Source organism: Trachemys scripta, chromosome 10 (genome assembly GCF_013100865.1).
Source record: "Trachemys scripta elegans isolate TJP31775 chromosome 10, CAS_Tse_1.0, whole genome shotgun sequence".
Lineage (NCBI taxonomy): Eukaryota > Metazoa > Chordata > Testudines > Emydidae > Trachemys > Trachemys scripta.
The window spans coordinates 69,889,730-69,903,595 of NC_048307.1; the positions used below are offsets into that span (position 1 = coordinate 69,889,730).

General features: G+C 41.8%; 1 protein-coding gene across 1 annotated transcript in view; it reads left to right on the plus strand.

Moving 5' to 3' along the window:
• Nucleotides 1-4,078: 4,078 nt before the first annotated feature.
• Nucleotides 4,079-13,866, plus strand: part of CTXND1 (cortexin domain containing 1) — a 30,573-nt gene continuing 20,785 nt past the window's right edge. The window contains exon 1 of the mRNA XM_034782746.1: nt 4,079-4,180. The gene's annotated coding sequence lies outside the window, so the exon portion shown is untranslated. The remainder of the gene's footprint in view (nt 4,181-13,866) is intronic.

Below are 13,866 nucleotides of genomic sequence, written 5' to 3' on the forward strand. Positions count from 1 at the left end.
TTTTTCCCCATCCCCTTTGAACTCAACCAGAAGATAGAACTTGTGCACCGAACATGAGCCTACTGAAACAGTGGACATTGATATTCTCTCTTGGCATTATATTATATTAGATATTTAAATTTCAAATCCACTCCATGCAGCTTTGCCAAGATTCAAAACCTTTTGGTGCCCAGTCTGCAAGCCAGTGGAATTAATACTAGAAAGAGGGAAATATTCGAAGAAAGAGTATTATAGCTCCACCTCCAGCCACCACTCAGTTTCCTCATCCTTTGCCCTGAACAAAAGGACAGTACCTAAAATGCAAATGCTCACATTTCTCTGGCTAGAGGCAGAACCCTTTTATTTCAAAAGATAGATTTCTCTTAATTATTCTAATCTTTTCCTATTTTGCCACAGAGCTTCGGTCCAGGGCTGATAAAAACTAGGCTTGGCTGAGAGAGTACAAACCAAATATGTTTGTAGGAATGGGTTTCATCACTGCTGATCGCCTGGTTATGGGAGAATTTGTCTGCTGAGTAACACAGGTTCAGATATTATAAGAATCACAAGGAGGCTGATTCCACCAATCTCTCTCCCTTGCTCCTCACAGTTTCTGCAGCCGTTTCATTCTTCTTTCAAATCCTGGCTCCCATTCAGTCCCACAGATTCCCCCCCACACACACACACACACTCCCGCTCCCGTTACGGTCACTCACATCTATCTAGATTAGATATCAAAAATATCCTTGTGATAAAAGCACTCTAGTCATAGGGCCAAGTAATTCTGCTCAGAGTTCAACAACCCAACAAGGTCTGTGCAGTGCTGAAATCCTGCTTACACCCAGCTTTGAGGATCCTCAGGCTTCATTACCCCTCTGCAAAAGGTGAATTTCATCCTGGCATAAGTCAGGATCCACCACACCTACTTCAGTGAAATTGCTCTGGGTTTTCACTAGTGTAGTTTTAGCCCCTGTATGAGGGCAGCCCTGCTGAGAGCGCGTGACAGGTACTATGTATATTAGGAGATTGACTTCTCAGCTCATTTTGAAGCATTACACTGGATCCTGCCCTGGCAGGGGCAAACATCTATCAGTTTCTACATCCCCAGAACAAAAAGAAAAAGGATGTGAGGGAAATAACATAAGTCAGCAGGGTGCAGAGGTCCATGCCCCTTAATGGTCTCTGTGGAGCACTCAAGAATTAGCTGGTGTCTGCTTCTTGACTCCAGGTATACAAGCTCTGGGGTGCCTGTAGAAGCAGCTGTTAAGAAGGAGGCAGCAAAAGCCTTGCATCCTCCACTAGGGGCACTGCAAGAGAAAAGGAGCCTGGGGGAGAGGAACCTTAGCTGTCAACTGGAAGTGAGTCAAATGATACTAGCAGGACCAGAGTCAGGATCTTCCCCCATGACATACTCTGGAGCAACCAGGGCAGAGGAAACTAAACTACTAGATAAGAGGCATATTGGAGAGAGGAACCCATTTTGATTGCAGTCCTTTTCAACTAACTTGTACATGTTTGCCAAGTGACAGTTGCCACAGGGATAGTGTGGAATCAAACAGGTTAATAATTTTTGGGTTGGGAAGAGAGCTGAACTCACGTAGTGAAAAAGTTACAGAATTGCAAACCCCAAGCATTCAAACTCAAATCAGATTGTCTTAATCTCATGATTTTTAAAAAGCTGTTGCATTTTTTATTTTGCCTTCTGGTTTTTGAACCTGTAGGATTGGTTTTCAAGCTTTTCTCCACAGCCAGGAAATCTAGAAAATTATTATTTTTTTAATTTAATTTAATCAAATTATCTAACATGACTCCAGAAGCTAGGGCTTTAAGAAAGTCAACTATCACAAGACTCAAAGTTATGAAAGCTGGAAATGTGAATTGTTTAATATGGGGATCATCCCACTCTACATTTACAAAAGTTTAAAGAGTCTCTCTTTTGCAGCTTTGCCTCCAAGTCCTTTAGCAATGCAAGAGTCTTCTGTGAGAAGAAACTATAGAATTTTCCTCTCGGCTTCTCTTGAGCCATCAGCTAATACTGTTTTCAGGATCAGTATTGGAGTCAGCTATTGAGTTCACCAGATCAAAAGTTGTAATGACCTGCTCAACAAAGAGCAGATAGTGGTGGTATTTGGTCCTTATCTAAAATCTATTTTGGTACAGGATTCTTTTGCTACTTTTGAAAAGGACTCTTTCCTCTCCTCCCTTCCCCAACCACTTAGGTTTTTCCTTCAGTGTGCTGACCAGACATTATCACCAGCTGTTTGGCTTACCTCTGCATTATGTTATCTACTCAGGCCACTTGCCCTCTATCACAGGGGTTGGCAACATTTAGCACGCGGCTCGCCAGGGTAAGCACCCGGGCCAGTTTATTTACCTGCTGACGCATCCCGGGCCAATGGGAAGCCACGGCCAGCACATCCCTCGCCTGCGCCGCTTCCCACTGCCCCCGTTGGCCCAGGACCGCAAACCGCGGGCAGTGGGGGCCGCGATCGGCCGAACCTGACACATCAGCAGGTAAATAAACTGGCCTGGCCCACCAGGGCGCTTACCCTGGTGAGCCGCTTGCCAAACGTTGCCGACCCCTGATCATACATATTACAGCATTAATGATGAGAGAGACAAGGAGGGTGAGGTAGTTCTTTTATTGGACCAACTTCTGTTGGTGATATTAAATAAAATGAAGATTACCTCACCCACTTTGTCTCTCTAGTACCCAGTGACAGTCATTAATCTAGTGTAGTTGTAGCTGCATCAGTCCCAGGGTATGACAGTGTCTATAGATTTTGGGAAGAAGCAGACTCTCATTTGCAAAGAGCACCTGGCTTCAAATCATGGATTCAATGCTGAAATTTGTGTAGCAAGCTTTTTAAAGAGTAAAAAAAAAAGTCCGGAGAACAGCAACAGATTAATAAGCACAGTCCTGTGGTTAAGAAGTTTCTTACTAATTGCTGCTATAAAGGAGTTTATTCTCAGCATTGTGCGACCATAGGGCTTGTTCCAAAGTCCACTGAAGGCAATGGAGAGATTCCCATTAAGGTCAGAGTATATTGAGAACTTAAGCAACTAGGAGCCATTTTCATCTGCAGAAATTATGCCGATTGTGGCTTGAGCCAGTTGGGAAGCCAGAGGTGGTATAGAATCTAGTATAGAATTTGAGCTTGCAGACCCTTACAGATAGGAGTAGTCCTTATTCACAAGTATCTCTGTTGACATGGGTGGCCCTATTTGCAAGGCAATGCAACATTTGCAGAATACAGGTCATAGTGGGCAAAGATGTTGTGTGGCATCCTAAATTTCCAGTGTTATTAGTACTATCAATGTCTCATTTTAAGCCTTTCAAGATTGTTACAATTCAAAATTGTATGATCTATTAAAAAAGTCAAAACGAATCAAAATTTCAGGGGGTGATTTTCTTTCCTGAAGAATTTTTTTGGGGTTTCATTCCAAATCAGAAAAAGCTAATTCTGAAATCTTGTGTAAAATTTGTCCTCCATACAGCTCCAATCAAGAGAAAAACTTCCATTGATTTCAATGGAGTCAGGATTCTATGCCATGTGTTGATGTTATGCTTTCAGATTACACTTAATTGGGTGGCCACCAGTTCAGCGTGAAGACACTTGACCTAACTGTAAGACTTTTTCCTCTAGCTTTCCTTATACCTTTCCTTATTCCATAGTATATTTACCATGAAGGGTTAAATTCTGCCCTCGGATATACAGGTACAATTCCGACTTAATTTACTGGGGCAAGCTTCTGTCCTGAGTTAAAAATCAAGGGGATTGGCGTAACTGGATTTGCAACTGTACAACCGAGGGCAGAGTTTGACCTTCTGTTGTCCTCAAACAGACAAAATACACAAGCTGTCTTTTGTTCTTTGGTCCTGAGATGCACATTGCTAGATACAGACAGTTCAGTGAATTTTGTGGTCTGCATAAAATAAGTCCATCAACATGGTTAATTTCTTTGTTCTTATGCCATGCCCTGCAGACCAGGCAATTCCTTCTTCAGCTGGAGTTAACTATAGCACATTTTCCACTCCTCCCCTCGTATATTTGAAAAAGCTGCAGTGCATTGACCCTTTTCATGTGTTGTTCCAGTCTTGAAAGAAATTCAGATTCTCTCTTCCTCCTGGCCTTATCCCAGACTGAGTTCCAATGGAATCGGAAATTATCACCACATCTTTCTCTTTTCCCGTTAACAGGTATAGCTCACTCTTGTTTGCTTGTACCTCTTTGAGGTTACTAGTTTCCTACTAGATTTACAAAAAACATGGCATTAATGAAAGAGTGGATTCCAAGACTATGGTATTTCTGTGTTTGAAATATCTGGATCTGTCACAGGTGCATAAGCCAAAGTCTGGTTGCCCTATTTACCACCTTTAACAACTTAACTATGAGCCTCTCTGTGTAGATAGAAAGGGAAGCTACGTGACCTATGGGTACACATTGTTATTTCACTCCAGTGCTCTGGGCTCAGAATATATCAGAAGGCAGGATTGGGGCTTCATTTTACTTCAAATGCATGTTGGTTACGGGTTAAAATCAACAGCCAAATAGAGGAAAAGCTTCCTCCTCTCCTCCCCCCCCCCCCCCCCCAAAAAAAAAAAAAAAAAAAAATCTGTGCATGAGATCTTCCTGCACTGACAGTCTGACTACATATCTTATTCTGGGGGAAAAAAACTTTCCTTCACATCCACAAATACATTATGTGTATCTTTATCTACTCTGTACAATAGATGGAAATACTTACCTTTGCCCTAAATCACTCTAACAAGGCTCTATTGGCCACTGTGTGCTGAATGAGATACCAAGCCCAGCTTTGTAATACACCTTCCAATGAAGCTGGGGCCTCCGAGTACACTTTGAAGCCTTGGCTTACTCTCCAGGAAGCTGCTGCAGAATCTGTTCATATTCTGGCAGTAGCAAAGCCATTTAAACAAGCAGATTTGGCAGCTAAAGGGGAAGTTTTTGTTGTGTCAACACCTTGCTAAAATTGAAGATTGACAGAGATATGGCAAGGCTTACGAAGAAGTAATCTTAAGTCTCCAAGTTCCCACAGCCAACCTAGCTTAAAGAATTCTTTGAAAGGTTCCCCCCACTCAGAAGATGCATGGGTAGATGAGTAACTCATAGCATTGCCTTTGATCTAAGTTACCACATGATGCTATCTCTATATTTGTAGACAGTTTATTGAACCATAATTTTTTGTTGTTGCTTTGTGACTGACTTCCGTATTCCCCACTACCACCCAACAAAGCTAATGAAACTTCAAACAACATAGCGTACAGAAAGTTAATATGGGTAGCTTTGGAGGTGCGGAAAAGGAAGCAACTATGCCTGCTATTAGGTTATGCAAATTAAAACAGTTTAAAAAGGGAATTGTTCTGGAATAATGCTAGCCATCATACCTCAGAATGTGGCCTCAGGATGTTGGAAGTGCACTATTGCTTTGCTAATATTTTTGATACATTTGTAGGTGAATTTTCCCAGCAGATTTCCACCTTGCACCAAGGAAAATTGCCTCAGGTTTACAGATACTCTTATGTATACATGGACATCAATTTGTAATTTAAGCAAGCAAGCATCAGCAAAGCGTGAATGCCCAATGCTGCTCACAATTAACTGCAGAGAAGCAAATTACATTGGCACTGTAGGCAAGATTGTAATTCGGTAACAATGGGATATTCAGGGAAATTAAAACTGTATGGTTAAAGTCACGTTTGCTTATTTGCTCAGGGATTAGCATTTCTTCCTTCTTTGGCTGCACTTTCTCCTGGCAGTTTGGTGGTGTAATCTAATCATATTCATGTTTGGACACGTGGGGCCAAATTCAGAGGTCACTTAATTGACAGCATAGCTGCATGTTGGTAAGAAGGGTAGAAGGAGGTGTAGTAACATAAGCAAAAAAACAAGAAACTAGTAGATCCCCTCAGCTTAACATTACCTTACATTCTCCCTATTATTGCTACATCCACTTCCTGCACTCAATATACAAGTTATACATATTTACACTGATTTATTAATGTCTACAGTAATTTATGCCACCATTTACATCACTTCTGAATTAGGCCCTTGACATTTACTATTTATTGTGGCACTCCAATAATGGGCCACAGAACAACATGACGACTAGAGGATATCCAAGCCTGTGCTGATCTCAATTAACAAAAATAGCACAACAAGGATTTTGATGTATATTTCCCATGGAGCAACTGACCGTGCTTTAGGCATCAAGGATTCCTTAGGAGCAACTGGAAAAGTCTCCTGACATTAAAAGTTACAAAAGAGCAACTGATAAATCACACAATAGACAAACTCCAGATAATTCTGCTTCTCAGAAATAGGGACACCATTTATATGATAGCATTCACAAAGCTGCTGTTAGTCTTTATGAACTTGAACTTCAATTTTCACAATTGAACATAAACACTAAACAATAGGACATTCCCCCTAAACTGTACTGATTTCCTGAAACTGGTACATAACACAGAAGTACAATATATAATCACATTCTGCTTATTAGCCTAATTTGAAAGGACTGTGTGTCCATTCACCTTTGCTTGGTTAAAATAAAAGTTTGACCTCTGACCATAAATCAAAGCTTAAACCTCACAGCTTGTAAATTCCCATATCAACATTTGAGACAGCCTAGTTAAACTTGTCAGCAGTTCTATTTACATCTCATTTTCTAGAGTTTGTCCTCATACTTGCTACATCTGAAACTTGAGGTCTCAGATTCCAGTTTATACATTTGTATATTTAAAAAAAAAGTGATGGAAATCTCTAACAATTAGCTATTGTTTTGTAACATATAAAAATAATCCTGAAAGCCAAACCAATTGCCACCTTGTGACAGGGCATTGTCCCGCTCCGGTCTCTTTTCTAGCCACAAACTGCTCCAAAACCACCTTCTGGTCAAACATCATGTGCAATTTATTTAGTGTTCTTCCCACCATCCTTACAAACTTGTGCAGCTCTGTATATGCATACTCTCCTTAGCTCACACTCCTTTGCTCAATCAGCCAAGGAGGAGGGGAGACAGATGGTATCTTTCTCCGTGGGAGGTCACTCCTGGCGCTGACTCCCAAAAGCCTACCAGTCTCTCCTTGCCTCCTGAGCACTTCCTTCCTGTGCCTTTTCTACTTTCTGGGCCAATTTGCATTTTGGGCTCTCCTCAACCCAATAGATCAACTGGGCACAGCTTTTCTCCTCAGGTTTGTTCTGGGGATATTTACTTGGTGATCCAGTAATCAGAGTGCTGGTACAACTGCTGTTGCCCAACGCTGTCACACCTGAAATTATTAACGTTTCTTCTTAAAGAAGTCTACTTTATGTTAAATAAGAACAATGGAAATATTGAATGCTCAAGTAGGAAAGTTTCAAACCAGACATCCAACTAGCTAAGCTGAAAGTGCAAATTAGTTTCATTTCACATCTAAATGGACATGCATTTGGTATGGTCACAATGACGAATATGACCCTTAAAACTTTCATAGAAATGTAGGGCTGGAAGGGACCTCAAGAAGTCAAGTCCAGCCCCCTGAACTGAGGCAGGACCAAGTAAACCTAGACCATCCATGACAGGTGTTTGACAAACCTGTTCTTAAAAACCTCCAGTGATGGTAATTCCACACTGTCCCTCGGAAGCCTATTTTAGGGCTTAACAATCCTTATTGTTAGAAAAATTCTTAATAGCTAACATGAATCTCTTTTGCTGCAAATTAAGCCCATTACTTTCCTCTGAAGCCAGCCCTTCTAGCCCATTTAGTTATTTTTCCAGATTCTCAGTACTCCCCTCTTTCCCATTAAGGAAGTTACCATTAAAAAGACTCATGACTGTTAAGATGGATGATGCACCTGTATCATTTATGCATTAACAGCTATAGCGATCACCCACCTACTCTGCATATCACCACAGGGATTACTGACCCTGGCAAGATGACAATTAGTGTGCATCAACAAACTGACCTATGTTATTGAGCAATTTCTGACATGCTAGCCGCACTCAGGGCAGGTCTTCACTACGGGGTGGGGGTGGGAGTCGATTTAAGATACGCAAATTCAGCTACGCGAATAGCGTAGCTGAATTCGACGTATCGGAGCCGACTTACCCCGCTGCGAGGACAGTGGCAAAAATTGACCTCCACGGCTCCCCGTCGACGGCGCTTACTCCCACCTCCGCTGGTGTAGTAAGCACGTTGATTCGGGGATCGATTGTCGTGTCCCGACGAGTCGCGATAATTCGATCAGAGAGATCGATTTCTACCTGCCGATTCAGGCAGGTAGTGTAGACCTAGCCTCAGTTTTTCCTTCAGCAATAGTCACATACAAGTCTTTCTATAGGCACCAAAATAACTAGGGACGGCCCTGGTTACCCAACTACCTGCTCCGGGTACACAAATGAGTTTTGTAACTGTAGAACATCTGAATAGTGAATTTTGCACGTACAGACAGTTGTCGGAGGAAAAATGAAGGCCAGGACTGAAAATCTGACCTGAAATGATGTATCCTCTACAGGCACCGTATGATAACATTGCTGGAGGTCAGTCTGCTTCACATGCTGTGCGCTGCAAGCTCCCGGGGGCTCTGCTATTAAAAGAGATTAAACTCTGTACCCACATCCGTGCCTGATTTGTTTCCACCTGACCCTAAAAGTGACTCATCTATTCACGACCCAGAGTAAAGAACCTAATTTTGCTTGAATATTTTAAAGGTTTGTCTATACTGCAGAGTTAACGCGAGTATTGCTCTAGCTCAAATCTCATTCACACCCCAAAACCTTTAACTGAAGCGTATTGGTGTTTTTAATTCCAATTGGCTGGCCTGTCAGATGATATAGGCCAGGGGTTCTCAACCTTTGGCTTTCCGAGGCCTTTCCCAACATACTATCAAAACTCCACGGCCGAGCTGTGCCACAACTGTTTTTCTGCATATAAAAGGCAGGGCCAGCGTTAAGCGATAGCAAGCAGGGCAGTTGCCCAAGGCCCCACACCACGGGGAGACCACAAAGCTAAGTTGCTTAGGCTTTGGCTTCAGTCCTGGGTGGTGGGGCACAGGGCCCCTGGCTGCAGTCCTGCGCTGCAGGGCTTTGGCTTTCTGCCCTGGGCCATAGCAAGTCTAACACCGGCCATGCTTGGTGGACCCCCTGAAGCCCAGACCCCTGGTTGAGAACCACTGATATAGGCTATAGCTCAAGTCAGCACAACTCATCAGCTGCTAAGACTGCTCTGTGTAGCTGGAGTGTTATGCCTCAGTGTGCTCTCTCATTCAAGCTAGGCTAACTTAATGTGTTATTAAAGATCAATTTGTTGGTAGAAAAATATGGGATTGGGGCTCATTGGATGTCAGTGGAAAATGTAATGCAAATAAGCATGAAATACTCAGGAGGAGTTGGAAAGTTTCAAGTAAGAGATGACCAAGTTTTATTTCTGGGTTTTTATAGCCTGTCATGTCTGTTTTTTTGTTTGTTTGTTTGTTTTTAAATTAGATATGGGGGAAGGGATTTACAGAAGGAAACTGATCAGAGTTTCTTTACCATCTATAATGTCCAAACATACTTTGGAAGGATTCCATCCTCAAACAATTACAACTAATAATCAAACAATGATATTGATGGGGATAGGGAGAAGACCCTAGTGATTCATGTATCTGGTCAATTAACGCTCAACATTACCCTAATCCTTATTTTTTGATAAAGACACCACATTTTAGAAATTAGCATAAAGAAGGTTATAATGCAAGGGAAGACCAAAGCTGATAATCATGAAAGAGTGAGAGTGACATATAAATGGTATCAAGCTAGTGCTTGTCCCAGAACTGTAGCCTGTGTAATTTAAAGATTTTTCAAAAGGGTTTATGAAGTTTTATCACTGATGAAGGGGCAGGGAAAGGGAAATGTAAGACCGCCAGCTTTTAAATGCACAATACTGTACATGCTTACCCTGTAGGGACTGGGCTATAGCCAGAAACCCCCCCCCCCCCCCCCCTTTTTTTTTTTTTTTTTTTTTTTGAATTGTTGCCTTTTAAATTGGTACAGTTGGTTACTCAAGGACTTCTGGGTTTTCCTTTAGGCAGATCATTAGGTTCTGGAGGCCCCGTATTAGTGCATCAAATTAATTAAAACTAAGGCAAAAGACATTTTAACAGACTTAAAAAAACCCACACATTTTGTAAAATGACCCAATCCTATTTTTAAACTGTAATACAAAAATAATTCATAGTGAAAGGCTTACAGGAGTCTAGCTGGGATAGCTATTGATTGGATACATTTGAAGAACTTCTTTGTCACTCAGTCCATTGGTTTTATATTCATAGATTCTAAGGCCAGAAGGGACTACTGCAGTCATCTGGTCTGACCTCTGGTATAACACAGGCCATGGGACATTCCTGAATTAATTCCTGTTTGAACTAGAGCAAATCTTAGAAAAAAAGATCCAATCTTGATTTAAAAGTTGCCAGTGGCAGATTTTCTCTCCCAATCTTTGGAAAGTTGTTCCAATTGTTAATTACTTGTGCTGTTAAAAATTTACACTTTTCTCCAAACTGAATTTTTTATTCTAATTCTATGATCCTAACACAAAGGAAACCAGACTAATAAGGCAACTAAAGTGAAACTCACAGTTTGGGCTGGACCTTATCTAGACAGACAATCAGTGGGGTTTTCCCCCAGAAGTAAAGGGCTTTTTGTACATAAGACATGTCAATGCTCATTCAGGTGGAGAGCCCTTTGCTCCCTGTGCATTATTTACGTGAAAGACTATTAGCCAAGATGATGCACTATCAATCAGCTATTGTCTATGCTCTGTTTAGAACTGTTAGATGTTGTGCCAAAACAAACCTTTTTACAAACTGAACATGAACAGTGTTCTGACAGTTTTGATTCCCAATGGTGCATTGACAAGCTACTAATCTACTTGAAGACAGAATGTAATTACACAATTAATCTTTTTAATCAAGCACCACATTTTCAATAGTCTGCTGAAGTAACAAAGAAAAAATCTGACAGTCTGAAACAGGTCTGGAATCAAAGCTCCTTTCAGTAGTCTTAAACAGTAGTTCTAACTGCACATTTTATATAGAATCAAGGTGCTTACAGCATAATCCTCATATGAGATGATGGAATATCTGTACATGTTCACAGAGTACCTCAGCAGCAAGAAAACAACTTGCAAGTGTGGACAAGAGTCCAGGCCCTGTTGCCATTGGTGCAGAGCGGAGTGGTGTTAACCCTTCTTTGTGCCCATCCCACCCAGCACAAATGCCAGGGAATGGGCTGGCAGCTATTAGAGCAGTTTGAGGCTGCTTGTCTTCACTCCAACTTGCCACACACACACACACACCCCAGGCTGTTTTAGCAGCCAAGGATCTTGGAGAGATGTCCCAGCCATTCCTCCTTTCTCCCAAGCTATGCCCCACACACCAGGGGCAGGAAGGGGGAGTGGTGCATAAGTCAATATGGTGGCTCAATGCCAATCGTAGATTCCTTAATGCCTGGGGAATCTGCAAGGTGCTGAATCTGTCCCTACAGAAAGCAATCAAAGAATTGACTGAGGGCCAGATCTTAGCCCTTGCTCTGGTGGCACAAAGCAATGTTTTATTGCTTAGGCAGTTTTCATAGGAAATTCTTGATTGCTCTCCATCAGTTGACTAGATACAAGACATAGTCAGTGTCCTCTGAAAGGCAGCAGCACGTCCTAGAATAGTAGTACAATGCCACCAGATTAGCCTTTGCAATGCTATAGTACAGTGGTTTTCAACTTCCCTTTGGGAATCTTAGGTATATCCTGCAGACCTTCAAGAGTCCACATACCACAGGCTGAAAACCATTGCTATAGTATAATCACTTTATATTATATATGAATGAGAGAGAGAGAATTTGGCTTCTATTCTTTTTGGCATAGTAATGTGATCTTGCACTTTAACACTGTTCATCAATTTTTTGGGGAGGGTGAGAAATCGCACATTAATCAAAACAGTCTCTGTGTGACTAGATTAATAGCAGCAGCATCCCATCTTATAGCTGGGAAAATGGAGGCAGACAGAGATGAAAGTACTGGTCCAAGGTTACACAGGAAATTTGTGGCAGAGCTGGTAATAGAATCCAGATCCTCTGTCTCCTAACCCTGTTCTTTCACTCCCAAGGCTGCCTTCTCCCATGCCCATGTTGTCATTACCTAAAGGGCTAACATGGAAAAATGATGTTGCTCCAGGGAGTTGTACCCATAGCTTTCCTTTTAAACTCATGCCACATTTTAAATCAGTCACAGTGGAAGATTTCAGAGATTGAGCTGAAGTTTTTTTTCTGGTCCTTATACATAAGCACAGGCATCCAATACAAATCTATGGCATCAAAGCTCATTTCACACTATGTATTTGTGACTGCAGACCTGCATGCCTACCTTGCACAGTGTGACACTGCACACAGCCAGGTGCTTTTACATAGTGCTTTTCATCAGTAAATCTCCAAACACTTTAGAAAGTGACCCAGTAAGACAGGTAGTTGTCATTACTGTAAATTACTGCAGTTGTGGCAGCATTACATGCTTCCTTTAAAAAAAAACAAACAAACAAAAAAAAAACACAAAAACACTTGCCTTTCCAAAAGCTTGGCCCTCACTCCTTTATTACTCTTTCTGACATTGCGCCATGGAGCTGGGTTTGTGGTTTGGTTTTGTGGGGGAGAGATGGTGGTTTTGGGTATCCTGACTAGCCCGAGATTTCCTTTTGGAGATTGTGTGGCTAGGAACATTGCTATTTAGTACAGCATGGCTTTAAACGTACAGATTTAACAGATGGGAAACAGACCAAAAGGTTAGGAATGTAGCTGTTGAAAGAAAAAAAGATCACAAGTCTACACAAACCCAGGACCCTTCTTGACTCAGCCCTCTACTCTAACCATTAGCTCATACAGTCTTTCACCAGATCTTTCTTAACATGCAAGACAGAATATTTACAATCTGATGTGTTACACACCTGCAGAGTCACAGGGATCATTTATTCTCAAATACTTATCAGGTTCCTTCACCCCAGTCAGCACCGTCAAGTAAATGCGATGCATTTCCCTTTTACTACAAATGGACCAAAGCCTGTCAAAGTCATCTGGCTTCTCTCTGAAGGAGAACGCAATCCATCCCACTGGGAGACGGTTGAAAATATGGTTTATCCAGATACCAACTGGATCCTCATCAACAGGATGCTTTTGTGCAGCAGTCTGTATGGAACTGTATAGACGGGATGTCTGGAAATGAGGTGGCCCAATCTTCTGTGGTGCTGAGCACTTGGGCAGGTCCCCCGACTGCATGTCTGAAACAGAGCATCTCAGACCATAGTCATTATCATGGCAACTTAAAGTGTGTTTGCCTGAACAGATACCAGACAAGAACTAGTAATGAAATTCTTATGTCTCCCACTGCCAAAGCACCATCAGACTTAGCTAACAAACAGCTAAGAGATGACCACCCAATAGAAGAGGGGGACAAAGAACAGCTAGACGATTCTCTAGGGGGGTTTGCATGATGCAATATATCTGCTCTCTACTACCTTCCTAAAATAGCCATTTAGATCAGATAGCCCATTGCAAGCCATTTTGGGGGACCCTTGCTTCTGTTTCTACTCTGCAATGCCCCCTTTCTCATTCTTTAAACCAGTGGAGTATTTATACCTTTGACTAATAGATTGTTTTGCCTGATGTTTGGCCCTTGTGCCAAGTTTGTAGCACTTGTCTGTGTAGCTGGGCTTCTTGGCTATTTTGTACTGGAATTTTTGCACAGTGCTTAGATACTGGTTCTGGGTGGCATATAGTTTACATTGATTAAATGTATAGTATTGCCCTGATTCTCAAGCATGCCTGTATTGAAATATAGTATGGTATTAATGCTTATGTATCTTA